This window comes from Tenrec ecaudatus, chromosome 4, assembly GCF_050624435.1.
Source record: "Tenrec ecaudatus isolate mTenEca1 chromosome 4, mTenEca1.hap1, whole genome shotgun sequence".
Lineage (NCBI taxonomy): Eukaryota > Metazoa > Chordata > Mammalia > Afrosoricida > Tenrecidae > Tenrec > Tenrec ecaudatus.
Window position 1 is genome coordinate 107,394,548 of NC_134533.1, and position 18,478 is coordinate 107,413,025.

General features: G+C 46.5%; 1 non-coding gene across 1 annotated transcript; it reads right to left on the reverse strand.

The window, feature by feature from the left end:
• Positions 1 to 2,344: 2,344 nt before the first annotated feature.
• On the reverse strand, positions 2,345 to 2,482 carry LOC142447683 (small nucleolar RNA SNORA7). The gene has a single exon (XR_012784344.1). It is a non-coding gene; the product is annotated as a small nucleolar RNA SNORA7 (small nucleolar RNA).
• Between the last annotated feature and the right edge of the window lie 15,996 nt (positions 2,483 to 18,478).

Sequence of the window (18,478 nt, forward strand, 5' to 3'; positions counted from 1 at the left end):
ACACATAGATCTCCGAGATCGGTTCTCCCTTTCTACACGCCCTTCCCTCCTGGTGTCGCCACTCCCACCGCTGGTGTTGAAGGGTTCGTCTGTCCTAGATTCCCTGTGCCTCCAGATCCCCACTGCACTGCTGTACATCCTCTGGTACAACCAGGTCCGCAAGGCAAGGTAGGATTGGGGTCATGATGATTGGGAGGGGAGGAAGCGTTCAGGAACTAGAGGAAGGTTTTGAGTTTCATTGTTGTTACACTGAACCCTGTGTGGCCCATCTCCTCCTCACTACCCCTCTGGAAGGGGTGTTCAGCTCTCTACAGGTGGGCATTGGGTCCCCATCATGCACTCCCCCTCTTTCACGGTGATGTGATTCTCACCACCACCCCACCTTTGATGTTGGAGACCTGGTCTCCTCTGTCCTTCATGGTCACCTATGTTGGTGTGCTGCTTCTGTGTGGGCTCGGTTGCTTCTGGGCTAGATGGCCGCTTGTTTACTTTCAAGCCTTTAAGTCCCCAGACGCTATATCTCTCAGTAGCCGGGCACCATCCGCCTTCTTCACCACACTTGCTTATGCACACTTTCGTCTTCAGCCATTATGTGAGGAAGGTGATCACACAATGATTGTTTTTGTTCCTTTGTATCTGCTACATGGTCCATTCAACACCTTGTATTCGCTTAGGCCGTGTGCTTCTTCTCTGTGGGCTTTGTTGCTTCTGAGCAGAATCATCTTTTAAAAAATCATTTTACTGGGGTTCATACAGCTCTTATCACAATCCATCCATCCTTTGAGTCAAGCACATTTGTACATATGTTGCCATCATAATTTTCTTTTATTTTAAAAAATTATTTTATTGGGGACTCATGTAGCTCTTATCACAATTCATACATATATCCATTGTGTCAAGCGCATTTGTACGTATGTTGCTATCATGATTTTCAAAACATTTTCTTTCTACTTGAGTCCTTGGTATCAGCTTCTCATTTCTCTCCCTCCCTCCCTCATGAGCCCTGGATAATTTATCAGTTATTATTTTCTTTTTATGTCTCACACTGACCACTGTCTCCCTTCATCCACTTTTCTGTTGTCTGTCCCCCTAGTCGGGGTTATATGTCAATTACTGTGATCAATCCCCTCTATTTCCCCCCACCTTCCCCTCCCACTCCTGGTATCAATACTGTCATTATTGGTCCTGAGGGGTTTATCTGTCTTGGATTCCCTGTGTTTCCAGCTCTTATCTGTAGCAGTGTACATGTTCTGGTCTAGCTGGATTTGTAAGGTAGAATTGGGGTTATGGCAGTGGGGGGTGCGGTGGAACATTAAAGAAGTAGAGGGGTTGGAATTATCTTGAAACTATCTAACAACAGCAACAATGGGATCATTTTGCCAAAGCTCAACATAAAAACACACATGAGGGTAAGTACTTGAATATACTTTGACCATCCACTCTGCCTTTCCTATCAGCAGTGATAGGTTTGGGTTGAACTGACTGAAATCCTGATTTAATATGTTGGTCTTGATTGCCCCAGACCGTTGGTGTAACCCCATCTATTTTATCTCAGACATTAGCTCACGGGTAGGAAGGTGACCCAATTTGATTCACATGAAATAAAGCCCAGGACGCTGACTCAGTAGTTGGGGGACAGGCAGCTCTCTTCTGAATAGGGTGGGAATATTGGTATTCAGCGGGGCATGGATGCCGCTATTACGCTAGATGAAGGAAGCTACCCTAAGGGTGAGGCCTGTACCCTGAGAGGGCAGAATGAGAAAATAAGGAACCAGAACCCGATCAAAGCACACCTGCAGACCACCTAGCTCTGGCATTGGTGGTTAGATGAGCCAAGATTTTCCTTTCAGCTGATTTACATTGTTTGTCCCACCTGCCAGGAAGCATTCTCTCACTCAATCCCACTTTGGTCCTCAGAGCTAACAACTATCTGATTGATATGTATCCCATCTGCCTTTCTTCTTTGCACTGGCATTCTTAAATATTACAAGTTAACTGGCAGAGAGGCAGAGAAGGGCCCAGAATGCCTCGTTTTAAGATAGATTGCTTTTCTTTTATACCATAACTGTGGATGCAGCACAGTATTTCAGTTACACAAATATTGAGACCATAATAAGAAGGACCTTCAAAAAGCTCATGCATTCAATTATCTTTTAATTTCATTTTCCCAGGCACTTTTTTGGAGACCCCTGGTATATTCTGAGCAGAGTAATAGCCAATTGGGGTCAAATGTACTATGCTCACTCAGTAGACATTCCAAATCATCTGCCACTGAGTCAATTCTAAGTCATAGTGGTCCTGTAGAGGGTTTCCAAGGCTGTAACCCCCTCCCCCTTTCTTTAAATACTGTCACAGAGTATCTTCCAATCACCAGTTACTGAGAAAACTGGGACTGGAATAGGTCTCTGACAGGCTTGTTTTCCCTCCCGTCTCCGAAGCTGGCAGAAGACTAGCTAGTCTCCAGATGTGATCCTGGGAGGTCAGGCTGTAACTCTTTACAGAAGCACGTAGCCTCATCTTTACCCCAAGAAACAGTCGCTGGGTTTGAACTGATGACCTTTCTATTTAGAGGCTCTGTAAAGATTGCATGACAATGTGTGACAAAAAGGCCTGATTTGTGGCAGATGGGGGACTGGTTTTGCCACTATGACAATGCACCAGCTCACACAGCCATCTCAGTGCACCAGTTTTAGGCAAAACCCAGCAAACCTCTCTTGCCCCACAGACCCTTACTAATCTGGCCTCACTCCTTGTGACTTCTTTTTGTTTCCGTGAATGAAGAGGGACATGGAAGGACAGTAATTTGATGATATAGAAGAGGTGAGAAAAATAAAGAGGAATGTTCTGTCAGTCACCCAAACGGATGAAAAATGTTTCCAAGAGTGGCATCACAGATTGGACAAGTTTACTAAGTGTAATGGAGAGTTCTTTGAAGGTGATAAAAACTTAAATTCATAGATTTGAAAAAAATAAAATAAAATTCTGGGTTTCTTTTGGGTACCCCTCGTATGTCCAAAGTACCTAAGACAAAATCTTGCCTTGTAAAAGCATTCTGGCTGTACATTTTCCAAGACAGGTCCATTTGTCCTTTTAGCAGTTCATTGTACAGTCAATATTCCTCTCCAGCTCCACAATTCAAATGCATCTATTCTTCTGTCTTTCACATTCAGTGCTCAACTTTCTTACATGTATGAGGCAACGGAAAATACTATGGCTTAGGTCAGGCGAACCTTATTTCTCTAACATCCTGAATTTTCAATACTCTACAGAGGACTTGTATGGCAGATTTATCTAAGGCAACTCTTATTTTGATCTCCTGATGGCAGCTTTCATGCGCATTGATTATGGATCCAAGCAAAACAAAACCCTTGGCAACTTCAATCTTTTATCCATTTATCATGATGTCACCTATTAGCCCGTTGTGAAGATTTTGTCTTTATATTTGAATTATAATCCATAGCAAAGGATGTAATCCTTAATCTTCATCAGCAAGTGCTTCAATTCCTCCTCACTTTCAGCAAGTAAAGTTGTGTCATCTGCATATCACAGGTTATTCATAAGCCTTCCTCCAATCCTGATGCCATATTCTTCTTTATATAAGTCGACTTCTCTGATGATTTGCTAAGCATACCGATGGAATGAGTATGGGGAGTGGATACAACCCTGTTGTACAGCTTTCCTGTTTTTAAATCATACAATATCCCCTGTTCTGTCCACACAATTGCCTCTTGATCCATGTCCAAGTTCCTCATGAGCACAATGAAGTGTTCTGGCATGCCCATTCTTCCCAAGGTTATCCACAGTGTTTTATGATTCAGTCTAACACCTTGGCATAGTCAATAAAACACAAGTAAACATCTTTTTTGTATTCTTTGTTTTGAGCCAAGGTCTATCTGACATCAGCCATGATATGCCCTGTTCCATGTCTTCTTTTGAATCCAGCCTGAACCTCCTGCAGCTCCCTGTCCATGAACTGCTGCAACTGTTGTTGGATGATCTCTGGCAACATCTGACCAGCATGTACTGTCAGTGATATGGTTCTATAGTTTGGGCAGTCTGTTGCATGGGTGCAAATATGCGTCTCTTCCAGTTGGTTGGCCAAGTAGCTAGCTGTCTTCCAAATGTCTTGGCCCAGACAAGTGAGTGCTTCCAGTGTTTCACCAGCTTATTGAAACATTTCAATCAGCCCAGTGTTTACTTTCCATTGGATGTTTGAAATGTATACTTTAACAAGTAAATAATTTTTGGCTATACATTCAGTGTAAAAATGATAAAATTTTTCAAGGAATCCTTTTTACTGTTGAACAAGCCCATATTACGATATATGCAGCTGCATAAAGTACTTTGCGGAGGTATAGCTCAACTTTTTTAGATCAAATCATCATCTCACCAGTGGTCTGTCGGTTTCTCATACGGTGGTGGCTTCCTGTGTTGCTATGACACTGGAAGCTATGTCATTGGTATTTTAAATCCCAGCAGGGTTACTCAAGGTGAACAGGTTTTAGCAGCGCTTCCAGGCAGAGAACAGACTACAAGGAAGGAATAGGCTGTCCAGTTCTGCGGAATTAGCCACTGAACACCTCATGGACAATGGGACATTGTCCGAGAGAGAAAACCTCATGAATAGAACCAGAACATTGCCCTAAAATAAGGCCTTCAGTCTTGTGACTGAGGACGAGCTGCCTTCTCTCAGGACCCTGAGGCTCTGGCCTTAAGTGAAGATTGACTGGGAAGATCTACCCCTGCTGACTCCCATGGTACAGTCAGGGCTGTGTCTTGTGTGAGAGCTGCTGAGATGTGAGGGGATGCTGCCCCAAAGCAGCAGATCCCTCCTCCAACCCAGGTGACCCTGGCCCTGCCCTCCTCCCCTCCCCAGCTCACAGCTTTCTAACCCCTCCCTGAGCACGCTCGAGTCTGCCTGGGAGTCTCAGCACCCACTGTCCATCTCCTCACACATGGTCTCCAGACTCACAATGGGCTGTTGACTCTTGTCATTCTGGTCACCATCAGACACCCACTCAGGCCCATAGCCCTCCCACACAGCACCCTATTTATTTTCCTATAGAATGCCCTGGTTTCCTCCACCTACATTGGTGTTCATATCTCTGTCCATCCTTTCAGACTGTGAGCCTCCGGGCAGGGAACATAGGGGTAATTTTGGTTCCCACCCAGACCTAACACAACCTGATCCAGGATGATGGCACGGACACATTTAGTGATTGAACAAATGAAAAGATTGGATCACTTTCCCTCTCTGACCACACCACGTGGGACACGTGGCCATCAGATGTTACTGAAGAAGGTGTCACATCAAAACTTTGTTTTTGAGAAATGTTGACTTTAATTTTAAACATCTTGAGACATTCAAACAGAAGTATCCTGGAAGCATCTGGATGCACAGAGATAAATTCAGGCCATCTGGACTGGATGTCATTAACGTTCATAAAAATAGCATCTAAGACAAAAAAGTATATGAGAGTCTTACATGCCTCACAATGATTAATCAGATGGGCCAAAGCTGAAAGATATAAATGATCTGTACCCCAACTTGACTCCTGCTGCTGCTGTGCTTGGGTGTCAGGAGTCAATTCTGTCTCTTGAGGGCGCCAGGCACGTACCCCCTAGGGAATGCCAGGCATGCACCCCCTAGGGAATGCCAGGCATGTACCCCCTAGGGAATGCCAGGCGTGTACCCCCTAGGGAATGCCAGGCGCGTACCCCCTAGGGAATGCCAGGCGTGCACCTCCTAGGGAATGCCAGGCACGCACCCCCTAGAAGACCTGTGAAATCATCGATACCAGCTAACATCGAATGCCCCACAAAAGAGCAGCCTTCCGGTCATCCTTTTAGGGGTGAGTTAGTGAAACATTTGACCGGTAGTGACTCGAGAATGATGTTACAAATACCCAATGGCCCTTGGCTGAAAGCAAGCTCCCCATCCTGGCTGTTGAGAGGCAGAGCTGTGAGAGCAGAACAAGGGAATCCTGCATGGTTACACATCAAGAAAGTGTGCGTGAGGGTGAATCCTTCTACCATAACTGCTCAATCCGGATGCTGAACAAAGAGTCCGTGAAGCCAACCTCCAAGAAGAAAATGACATCAGACTTAGAGGAAGGTTTATTAACGACCCTCGATATGCAAATGACACGAACTTGCTTGCTTAAAGAGAGGTGGACTCGAAGCACTTGCCGATGAAGATCAAGGGTTGCAGCCTCCAGTGTGGATTACAACTGAATATAAAGAAGACCAAAATCCTCACAGCTGGACATGATAAAGAGAGGAAAGATCGAAGTTGTCAGGATTTTGTCTTGTGTGAATGCACAGTCAATGTTCATGGAAGCAGTAGTCAAGAGATCAAATGACGCACCACATTAGGTAAACCAGCTGCACAAGATCTCTTTAAAGTGTTGAAGAGAAGGACGTTACTTTGAGGACTAACGTCCACCTGACCCAAGCCAGGGTCTGTTCAATTGCCTCATTTGCTTGTGAAAGTTGACCATTGGATAAGGAAGACTGAAGGAGACTCAATGTATTTGGATTCATGAAATATATCGCAAGTACCACGGACTGCCAAACGAACAAACAAATCTGCTTTGGAAGAAATGCAGCCAGAGCACTCCTTGGAAGCAAGGGCTGCGAGACTTCATCTTCCACATGTTGTCAGGGGAGACCAGTCCCTGGAAAAGGACATCATGCTCGGTAAAGTAGAGAGTCCGCAAAAAAGAGGAAGGCCCTTGATTAGATGGAGTGATCCAGCGGCTGCAACAATGGGCTCAAATAAACTAGTCAATTGTGAGGATGGTGCAGGACCGGGCAGTATTTTGTGCAAAGGGTCACTAGGCGCTGGGACTGACCCAATGGCACCCAACAACAATAACCTTTCAGCATGTCACTGAGATGATGTCATGTCGATATCCCTGTTTTACAGATTGGGGCCATCTCAATTCACCTACCCACTCACTTGGGTAATAATCTATTTTCAAGGAAATATATCCAGCATTTAATGAAAGAAAGTTGGCAGGGCCAGCTAGCTGTAAGCTGTCAGCTGTCAGGTTGTAAAACACGAGCTTGTCAATGCTTCACTGTGCAGCATCCTTGCCACCTCCCGCCCTGCTTTATTAAAGCCAAAGAGTAGGCAGCAAGGAACTTACCTAAGTTGGCCAAACACCACATTCTGTTTCGTAGGACAGTCAGCAGTATCCGTCTGAGGAAACCATGAGCTATCACAGGTGTGTTAGTCCGGGTTGACTAGAGAAACAAATCCAGAGACATTCATATGTGTAAAAGAAAGAGCTTTATATACAAGAGCAATTGAACATTGAAAAAACAATCCAGCTCAGCCCAGATCAAGTCCATAAGTCCAATATTAGCTCATATGTCCGATACCAATCTATAAGTTCCTCTTTAGACTCACACAGCTATGCAATAATGCTGGATGCAGGGAGATCACAGGCCAGTGGGTGGAAAGTCTTGTGGATTCAGTGGCAGTAGAAGCATGTCAGTACTGGCAGGGGTCTCCACGTGGCTTCCTTCTACAGCTCCCAGGGCTCTGACTACATCGGCATACCTCCTTGTGGCTTGTTGTCTTACAGGGAGTGAGCCTGTATCCCGCCTCCAGTGAGCTATTTATCTCCTTAGCGCCTCCAAATGAGGTCATCAAGCTGCAACCTGATCGACAGGCTAAACTCCACCTTTCACTCGTAAGTCTCAAATTGACAACAGCTTATGTAACTACCACAATAGGCACCACACCGCCTGACAAGTTTCTCCCTGTCCCAAATCCATCAATGCCAGGACATAGCAGGCTGCTCTGGGACAGACGTACAGCGCTGGTGCTTTATTCACCTCCCCTGAGCTTGTGCTTTTCCTGCCTCCTCACTGCACCCACTTATGGTCCAGTCACCCCAACTACCATCAGCTCCATCTCGGAACTGGGACAGGAAGGGGCCTGAACTCAATCTCCATGCCCCACCCTTTCCAGGAGTGGATCTCACCCTCAGGTCTATGTGATTTCCCTGTGTGAGTCTCTCTTATATCCTTTTCTCTCTACAAGCAGGGTACCTCAAACCTCCAGCCCTAGACCTTTAGCCTGCCTCAAACCTGAACACACGTCTTCATTTATTTATTCATTCTTTTAATATATAGCTGAACACACACTATATACGTGGTTGTGTTCTCTGTTGGGACTCAGAGATAAATGCAAAATGGCCTGCTGTAGCTACTAATACATCCAATGATTAGTGACAGCGACCGGAGCTGAAGCAGCCTTCTTATTCAGGGGCCCTCACCTAAGGGCCCGAGTCTCCTCGGTTGACGGCTCTACACCAGACTCGGTGCCGGGTGAGTTTGCCGAGGCTGACGCATTGCACTCCCTGAGGGTTTCGACACGGTAACTGTGGACGGAGTAGAAAGCCTAGTCTCTCTTCCAAGGAGCTGCTGGTGGTTTCGAGCTTCTAGTTGACTACTGAACGTGTGGAAATGAAATATATACCAGTCTGAAAGACAGGCCAATACCTTTAAACAATTTTTTTTTTGCCAGAGCTTTGCCGGTGAAAGATAAAACAGCAATAAAATTGTTCAGCAGACACCTATGTCTCTCTCAGAGAGTTCTCTCAATAGGCTTTTCCAGACTCCAGAAGCAATTCTAGAGCACGGCCAATACCCGGTACCCAAGAGAGCTGGCCTGGGCCGTACTTGAACACAGGGGCCTTGTAATCTCAGAGCTGCTACTGAGCACATTCTTCCTGTGCTTCTCAGAGGGTGACCTGGGGGCCAGGGCCAACCAGGACTGCGGGCTAACGGTTCACGGTACAGGAAGCCTAGAAAACGAGAGCAATGGTAATAGTAACCCACACTCGCCGCCATCCAGTCAATGCTGACTCGGGGCGACCCTGCACGGCAGGGCCGAACCGCCCCTGTGGGTTTCCGAGACTGTACCTCTGTATGGGAGTAGAAAGCCCCATCTTTCTCCCAGAAATGGAGAATAAGTGTTACAAATTTAAATAGCAACTTGACAATTTCCAAGCATGTGAGCGTTACTCTAGTGTTTAGTTTTTTATAATACTTTACGAGAGTATGGATTCTAAATTAAAAAAAAAAAAAGTCCTTTACATTGGACAGCTTGAGAAGTGCCCCTAAGAGTGTCCCTATTTTAGACATGAGCAAACAGAGGCTCTGAGGCTGGGGTTCGGACCCAGGAGACCCGGCCACGCTCCCCGTGGTCAGTCAGACTGGACCCTACCAACAGATACACGGCCTCTGGTTGCAGCGCCAGCAGCTTTGAGCGGAGCCTGTCCCTTTAATGACTTGACAGTCCATTTAGAATCGGAGCTGACCTATATCCTTGGCTAAGAGCAAAGCAGGGGGCGCCAGTGGGGCCTGGCCACTAAGGTGCAAGGCCTGGGCATCGGTATTTGGGTTATTCATCACCTGTGGCCTGACAGCTGAGGGTTCCAGGCACAGAAATGGAGGTCTCAGCACCTCTCACTAATTACCAGCGTTTCACAGCTGTGATCAATTCACGTTTTCTCACTTTGTGCTGCAGCCGGGCCCTTAGAGACTGATGGCGAAGAGGCATAAAAATAAGTTCTGCTTCCAGCCAGATTAATTACCGCTTCTGCCAGGGCCCCGGCGTGTGGACAGGCTGGCTTGCAAGATTGATTGACATAGGCCCCAGGCCCAGCTGAAGGCAGGTCACACTGGCCTACACACAGCTGCCGAGGTGGGGTGGCTGGAAGCAGAGGGACAGCCTGGCCTGCCCGGTGCAGCCTTCATGGAAAGGCCTTCCTCCCTCTCCCCACCCACACTGTCTCAGAGATTTGGGGGAAAGGTTCAAATGAGACAATGTCTTTAAAATACTCAGGAGAGGACCCAGCATGTAGGGGAGGCCTAACAAAGGGTAAAACTCAAAAGCCACAGCCCTCATGTCAATTCTAACACCGCACAGCCCTCCACAGGGTTTCTGAGACGGCACATCCCTCTGGGAGCAGACGGCACATCCCTCTGGGAGCCGACGGCACCTTGGTGGTTAGCTGCACAGAGCCCACCTGATAGCACCACCGAGGCCCCTGCAAGAAAGGGCTGCTCATATTCCTGCTACTGCTAGTAGTCAGGGGTTGCTACCTCTTTATTAAACTCTTTATTGCGATTTAGGAGAGCAGCTCATCAGTTTCACGGGAAACAATTATTGTTTTTTTTGTTGTTGTTTTTTTTTAACTGAATTCAACAGACGTCTATTGATTAGGTACACTGGATACTTATAAAAATATCATTGGATATTTGGGAATTTCAAATGCTAACCAAATAAATAGATGGCAAAATATGCAAATTAGAATGCGATGAAACCATTTATTCCAAATTAGCTGGCATAATTAAAATTAAATATGTCCTTACTATAGAGTTGTGGTGTTTGTTCTAAACCATTTTATTGGCAGTTAATACAGATATCCTATCATTCAGTTGCATCAAACCGTGTTGGTATTGCACAATTGTGACCACAATCCGTGAACTCCTTGATGTCAGCTACAATTTACAACACCCCCCCCCCCACTACTACCACCACTCCATCAGCCCAGAGACCCTTATTCTACTTGCTGCCCCTATATCTTCCTCATTCCTGGGTATCGTGTACTGAAGAACAGGCAAACATACAATACAACTTCACGAGTGTGACCCCCCCATGACATAACACATCTGAGACAAACCCCAATATGAAAAGACAAACAAAAATACTGAAAATCAGATCAGCCCTAATGTGCACCCAAGGTGGGGAAACAGCTGACAAGGTTTTAACCGTTCAGGTAAGGTTAACCCTTTTGGCCTTCTATGCTCCCCTCTCCAATGCACTCTGTTTCGTAACCACTCTCCTCCCTATTATGGACGGAGGGAGGTCACCAGAGGCTTCTCTCCTGTGTAGATCCCACAGTGTATCTTGGGCTCCCGCTGTCAGCCACAGCCTTCTGCAAACTGGAGTCTCGCAATTCAGGCTCGGACACTAATCCCTCCTTTGACTTTAGATTAAGATGATGTGATTTACAATCCTTTGGTGACTGATGTTGGTAGTGAGGTGTGGATTAAGTCCACATGGAAGGAATACATTAAATAATTTATGCACATGTTGTTTCAACCCATCTATTTCAGTCCCCCTCCCCATGTACTATTTCTTATCCCACTTCCTCAGTGTTTTCTGTTTTATTCTTCTCCCCCCTAAGCCTTAATCCTTGGCTAAATGCCGCCCTTTTGATCTTAAATGTTGATTATTCTCACATTCAGTTCTAGATCTGAAGGGTAACTGAGGATCACAGTCTTGGGGTTCCATCATTGTCTATCTGATTAGTAAACCTGGTCTCTTTCATGATTTTTGAGTTCTGCTCCACATTTACTCTCACTTTATCCAGGGCGTTCTCATGCAATCCCTTTAGAGGTGGTAGTGATAGCCGGGCACCATCTAGTCCTTCTGGTCTCAGGGTGGTGGAGACTGATGTCTTCTACATGGTCCATTCGTCCACCAGAGTAATTGTTTCCACGTGTATTTCTATTTTCATCCCTCTTCTTTCCTCTGGATGGACAGAGACCAATATTTCTCTCTGTTTGTTTTTTAATTTTTAATGACTTTTACATATATACCTCTGGCTACTTAATCACAAGTTCCTTGAGGGCAGGAGCATTTCTTATATTCTCTCATGCCTGGGACCTCGTACAGTGCTGGGCACAGTAAACACAGCAATTTGCCCCCAACATGCCACGGGTTATGAGGCTGTGGTCCAGGACCTGGCAACACTTCATTCTGTTATACACGAGGCCCCATAGAATCAGAACCACCCCAACAGCAACCAGTCACAACAGAACAACAGCATGCATATTGAGGTGCTCTGCCGGTAAAGGATTGCTGAATGAATACAGTCAAATAAATGGATCCTGTTAGCTTTCTTTCATCCTTCTACAAATACATTTCACTCCCAGATCGCTTCATTATCCAGATCCTTATTCATAGGGCTTTAGCCTCCAGGCTGTGCTGTAAGTAGAACATCTGTCCTGTCAGTTCAGCGCCACCCACCACCACCAATTTTATTCATTCACTAAATAATTATGGAGAACCTCTTTGGATCAGACGCTGATGTAACAGCTGAGATGCAGCTGAGGAGCAAACAGTCCCTCTCTTTCGATGTCTCCTGGGGACAATGCTCACACAGTGTCGTTTGGTTCTGTTGGGGTGAGCCCTGAGGAGAGGCCTGGACCAGGCTGGAAGGTGGGAGAAGAGGTCCTACGCAAAGCACGACTCGGCTGAGTCCTGACACAAACTGGAGAGGGTGAGAGAGGAGACTGAAGTTGTTAGGAAAATCCAGGTAACCAAGACTTTTTTTTATAAGTCTTGACAAGGAATGTAAACTTCCTTGTGAGCCAATGGGGAGCCATTGAGTCTTTTAAAAGGCTGGAGTCGGGTGGAGCATAATAGGTGAGTGGGGAATCGTTAGGAGCAGACCCAATTGATCTGTAATGTCGACTGCTCATACCCGGCACAGGGGTGGGCTAAGGGTCAGGGAAAATGGCCGGGAGACAAAAACAAATCTTGGGAGGCCAGAGAATCAAAGATATGAAAAAGCCTGAAAATCCAGCGCCCTCTTTGTTGCCATGGTCGGAATCAGAATGAGCTCTGCTTACCGTCCGAACAGCTGCAAAAACACTGGCCCAGTCCACAAATGGCTGAAATAAATTATGTAGGTCAGAGCTCCCAAGGCAAGCGTGTGGCACTGTGTAGTTCATGCGGCGGTGAGTGAAGGGCGAGTGGGACATGGGGTCTCACGGTGCGCGTGTGTGCGTGCGCACGCGTGCATATCTAGAGGCCCCAGGGAGGTCTCCTTTTTATGTCGGGGAATATAAACTCCTTGGAGGCAGGAGCATTTGCTTTGTAAGATTAGGTGGGGAAACAGGCACAGGGGAGTGGACTAGAGGGAACTAGATGAAGCTGAAAAAAAGGGCAGCATTCAGGAGTCTGGTGGTTTTAAGCACCAAATCTTTGTCAGACAAAGAGAAATGGCTTGTAGATGGAAGTACTGGGAGTAATCAGGCATGGTGTGTGTGTGTGTGTGTGTGTGTGTGTGTACTGGGGGCAGATTACAAGTCAATGTGTCCCTCTAGGATGAATTATTTCCAAGCTGCTAAATGAAGTATGAAGCTAGGAAACGGCCCCTCTGAGACCCAGCTAAAGAGACTTGCTTACTTGGTGTGGAAAGAGCAGACGTCACAGGGGCCAAGGCTGCTCTCAGTACGTGAAGAGGCAGATTCTGGGTGATGGATGTAAATCATGTTCTCTTTTCCTGCTGACAAGAAGGGATCGGTGCACTTGAAATACAATGGTTGGGACCAAATGTTCTGGCAAACATACGGATTGTCCAAAGGAATTCCTGAGGTCCTCTTAAGGGCCTCCAGAAGGAAAGTGACAGCGTGGAGAGAGTGGCTTGTGTGCACAAACCTCCTGCACTGACTGGGAAGGGACCTGGTAGGAAGTAGTGACCACAAAGGGCCTGCTCACAATTGCTAGAATGAGCCAGGGCCACCCTGAAAAATATGCCCCGCCAGCAGCCTCACCAGGCAGAGATGGGGGACACGGGTGGGGGTTGGGGGAAGGCATCACTGACCAAACCAGTCCTCGGTGCTACTAGTAACAAAAACCACTGGTGTGGAGTTGATCCCTACTTCTTGTGATCTGTAACTGCTCCATGGAGTTTTTGAAGTTGTAGATCTCCACAGGAGCATATAGCCTCATCTGTCTCTCACACAGAGGCTGATGGAGTTGAACCAGTCATCTGGCGATTAGTAACCCAACACGTAACCTACTTCCTTGCCGGGATTCTTAACAACAGCAGCCAGCATGCACTGAAGAGTCCTGGTGAGGGCGTAAGTGCAGCGTGGGGCTGTGATTGCAAGGTCGGTGGTGCCAACCCCCGAGCTGCTCCACACGAGCGTGAGGAGGCTGCCTGCTCCTATACGGACGGACAGTTCCAGAGACCCCAGGGAGCCGTTCGACTCTGTGTCATAACGTCATTATGAACAGGGATCCACTTGATCATAGTGGGGTTGGGTTTAATATGGACTGAACATTATATTCCAAGCACGTTCCTAAAGGTGATTTGATAGTGTTCTGACAAGAGCTGTCAGTGGGCCTCCAGTGCTCCTTCAGAGTCCCTTGACCCCACACCGAGGGCTCCATAGCAACTCTGAGGCCGCACTGTCACCTGGTGGGAAGCATTTGAGAGGGCGCTCTCTGGAGTCCGCTGTCCGTCGTACATTCAAATACGTCAGCTGCTGTTGCGTTGATTCTGACCCTGAAAAGCCCATGCCTGGCAGAGTCGAACAGGGCTTCACGGGGTTTTCAATCATTGGTTTTCCAGATGTGTATCATCAGGCTCTCTTCCAAGGCACCTCTGGGGATGCAGATGCAGAGCACCCTTGACTGTTACTGACCAAAAGGTTGGCCGGTCAAGTCTATTCAGAAGAACCTTTAAAAAAACAGTCTGGCGATCTACTTCGAAAAATCAGCCATTGAAAACTCGACAGCGTAGTTCGACTGTGATACACAGGGGTAGGTCTGAAGAAACGGAGACTTAAACTTCGGAGCTTGCTTGAAGTCATTAAAGTAAAACGTTATTTTGGGATTCATGAAGCCCTCGGCCTCAATCCCTCCTTCACCCAAACCCACAGCCGTCAAGTCAATTCTCCCTCCCCGTGACTGCGTGTGGGGTGTCTGAGGCCGCAAATCTGATAGTGAGCAGAGAGAGAGCCTCATCTTTCTCTCCTGGAGCAGGGTGGAGTTGAAACACCAACCTTGAGGTTAACACTCATGCCCAAGCCACAATGACAATGTGCCTCCAAGCACATGCACTTGTTATTGTCCTTTTTACAGGGACATTACCTCTCCCCTACTGTGGATAGCTTGGTGGGACTGTTAGTCACAGTGCTTGCCTTCTCTGAGCCTCATGACCAGCAAGTGGTCCCTCCCATGGAGTTTCTGTTGGATGGACGTCCGGTGCCATCTTGACTCCTGTTGTGGCTCACCGGATCCAATCCAGTGCCCATTCGGTAAAGTGGTCTGAAGTCCGTCAGAACTGTTTCTGTTAACTATCAATCCATGACTGACATCAGCACTGGAGAGCAGAAACAGCGAGATTTGGATTCAGACAGCCCAGTTCCAGAGAGTGCTCTCAAATACTTCACACCAGGCGACAGGCCGCCACTGGGACCCCCTGGAGCCTTCTGCGTGGGACATAGGAACCCTGAACGAGCCAAAGAGGCCCACTGCAAGCTGACTGACAGGAGCCACCACGTCTGTGCCCACCAACGTGGGTTAAGAACTAAGTTTTCCAATTAACCGCAGTCCAGCTATGGTCTTGCCTTCTAACGAAAGCACCCAGATGGGGACCTTGGTCAGATCTCCTACTGTCTGCAGGTCTACTCAGGCCAAGAAGTCGGCTCCAGCCACCGCCACAGCCCACTCCCTCCCCGCCTTCCCAGGCCTCTGCTCTGATTTGCCCTCCCCCCAGGCTCCGTCCCCATCTTTCTCTCATCCTCCTGCTCCTAGAAAGGCCCAACCCAGCTAGGGCAGCTGTGGTACCCTGCACAGTCAGCAACTTCCTCTGTGCCATCGGCCCAGAGCAGCAAAGGCTTAATGCCACGAGCAAGAAACTGCTGTGGTTGGTGGCAGAACTCACGTCTATCTGTCCGAGAGGGGCTGGCCTCACCCCCGCTCACAGTGGTTGCTGTCCAGTTCCATGGGCTTATTGAGCTCTCTTAACGATTGTTCTGCCCGGTGGGCAGATCAACTGCACAGGCAAGGGAACCTGATCAGAAACTGCCGTTTTCCGGAATGATGTGTTTCTCTGTCCAACTTGTGTTCTTCCATTGGAATCAATTTCCCATTCTCCCTTCATTCCCTTTCTGCTACACAGCTCTCTGGGCCATCTCTCAAGCACCAGGCTGCCTACACCATACATCCTGGGTAGCCAGTGAGAAGGCCCAGGTTGGAGGTTGGGCTTTAAAAAAACCTTGCTCACTTAGAAAAAAGGCAGAGAACTTGTGATTGGGCAAACACATCCAGCAATATGGAAGATATTAGTTCTCGATTATGTGCAACTGAAAAGGCAAAACACATGTTAATGGACTGAAACAATCAATTCATTAATCTTATGATTCCATTTCTGCTCATTTGATACAGATTAGAGTTGATTGCTGTGACGACGCTCGAATAAAATAGGTGCATGGCATTCGGAGAGACTGGCCAAAGACGCAGGCCAGCCTCCAGATTTCCCCTGCTCCCATTGACTGCTTATTCTGAGCAGACTTGCAAACTTCAGTGAGCCTGCAGGCATCCACTGCTGCCTTCCTCTTCCTCCCTCTCCCAGTGGGCTCCCAGGAAGAACACGGACAAGAAGAGCGGTCACTCAGGCTGGCCTTCAAAATCTGCACACACTAAGATGTCCAATGACTCAGACTGTTAAAGATCAGCAAGGTCAGGTTTGAGGGGTCTTACCATTATGTGTGTCTGGTAAATCACTCGTTTGTAGATGTCAACCAGTGGGTTGGGGAGAGGCTTCTTTTAAGTGGAAAAATTCCTTTTGCTGTCGTACTTTGGTAAATCCTCTGAGGGCTGTCTGATTCTGGACCGTTCTGTTCCTTCAACAAACTTGTTTCACTTTATCAAAAGCTCTAGCTTGCTCTTTGACATTCTGTTCCATTCTTTAAAAAATATTTTATTTGATTTTTTAAAATATGCGAGTTGAGGCAGTTAGTTAAGTTCCCACTTAAAATTTTTATTCCAGTTGCTCAGTGACATTGGCGACAATTTTTGCATTGTGACAACATTCTCATGGTTTCCCTTCTGGTTGCTCTGCTTTCATTGGTCTGGCGTCTCTTCCTCTCCTGGCATTGTCATCTCTGCTTCGGGGCAAATGTTGGCTATTTGGTCTCAGAGTTCATTGCTTGAGGGGCATATGAGAGGGTACCCAAAGAAAACCAGAATTACACTGGGCAGAGCAGAGCTTTGATTGTACACATTTTTACTGCTAGGCGAGTATCCAGAGACTCATTCTGAGTTACTGCACTCAGTGGTGTTACCTGGGAAGTTCTCTCTGGTCACAGTGACTTTTTTTGTAAAAGCAGTTTTGCTCAAACCTTGTTTTCTTTGTGATGGCCGGTTTAAGAGAACAGTGTGCGGCTGTAAAATTTTGTTTCCTGCTTGGGAAAGATCCCACAGAGACTGTTGTGATGTTGAACACAGCTCACAAAGACAGCGCTATGGGAAAAACTCAAGTGTACCAGTGGTTTTCTCATTTCCAAAAAGGTGAAATGTCAATTGATGACAAATCTCATTCTGAAGATCTGTCAACTTATTGAATGGCAAAAATATCCACTTGTAGTGCATTTGGAGTTCATTCCATCAGGTCGGACTGTTAATCAAGCTTTCTATTTAGAGGTTCTGAAAAGATTGCTAACAGTGTGTGACAAAAAGGCCTGATTTGTGGCAGATGGGGACTGGTTTTGCCACAACAATATACCTGCCCTCAAAGCCATCTAAGTGCACCAGTTTTTGGCAAAACCCAGCATGCCACTCTAATTCCATGCACCTTACTCACCTGACCTCACTCTGTGTGGCTTCTTTTTGTTTCCATGAATGCAGAAGGATATGAAAGAACAATGATTTGATGACATAGAAGAGGTGAAACACATTACAAAAGAAGAGAGACTCGTGATGATACGCTGGCACAAAACTTACACCAATTAGAGCAGAGTCAACAGAACAACCCTACTAATAGCAAGAGGATAGATATAATAAAAATCAGAGCTGAGATACAGGAGAGGGAAAACAAGAAAACTATGGAAAAAACAATGCCACTAAAAGTTGGTTATTTGAAAGAATTAACAGAATTGATAGACCTCTGGCAAACCTAACCAAAGGAAGGAAGGAACAAATGATATTTGCAAGGATGAGGGATGAAACAGGGGACATTACAACAGACCCTAATGAAATCAAAAGGATAATTACACAGTACTATGAAGGTCTATACTCTAACAAATTTAACAATTTGGAAGACATGGACAAATATTTGGAAACACAATCCCTCCCTAGTCTATCCCAGATGTATGTCAAGAACCTCAACAGACCCATAGCAATGGAAGAAACAGACAAGGTAATCAAGGGATTACCAACAAAAAAATCCCCATGGCCAGATGGCATCACAGGAGAATTCTACCAAACATTCAGGGAAGAACTGACACCAATCCTACACAAAGTCTTCCAGAACATAGAAAAAGACGGAAAACTCCCAAACTCGTTCTATGAAGTAGTATAACTCTGATACCTAAAGTGGGCAAAGATGCCACAAGAATCGAGAACTACAGACCAATATCCCTAGTGAACATTGATGCACAAAGCCTTAACAAAATACTGCTCAATAGAATACAAAAGCATATTAAAAAATAATTC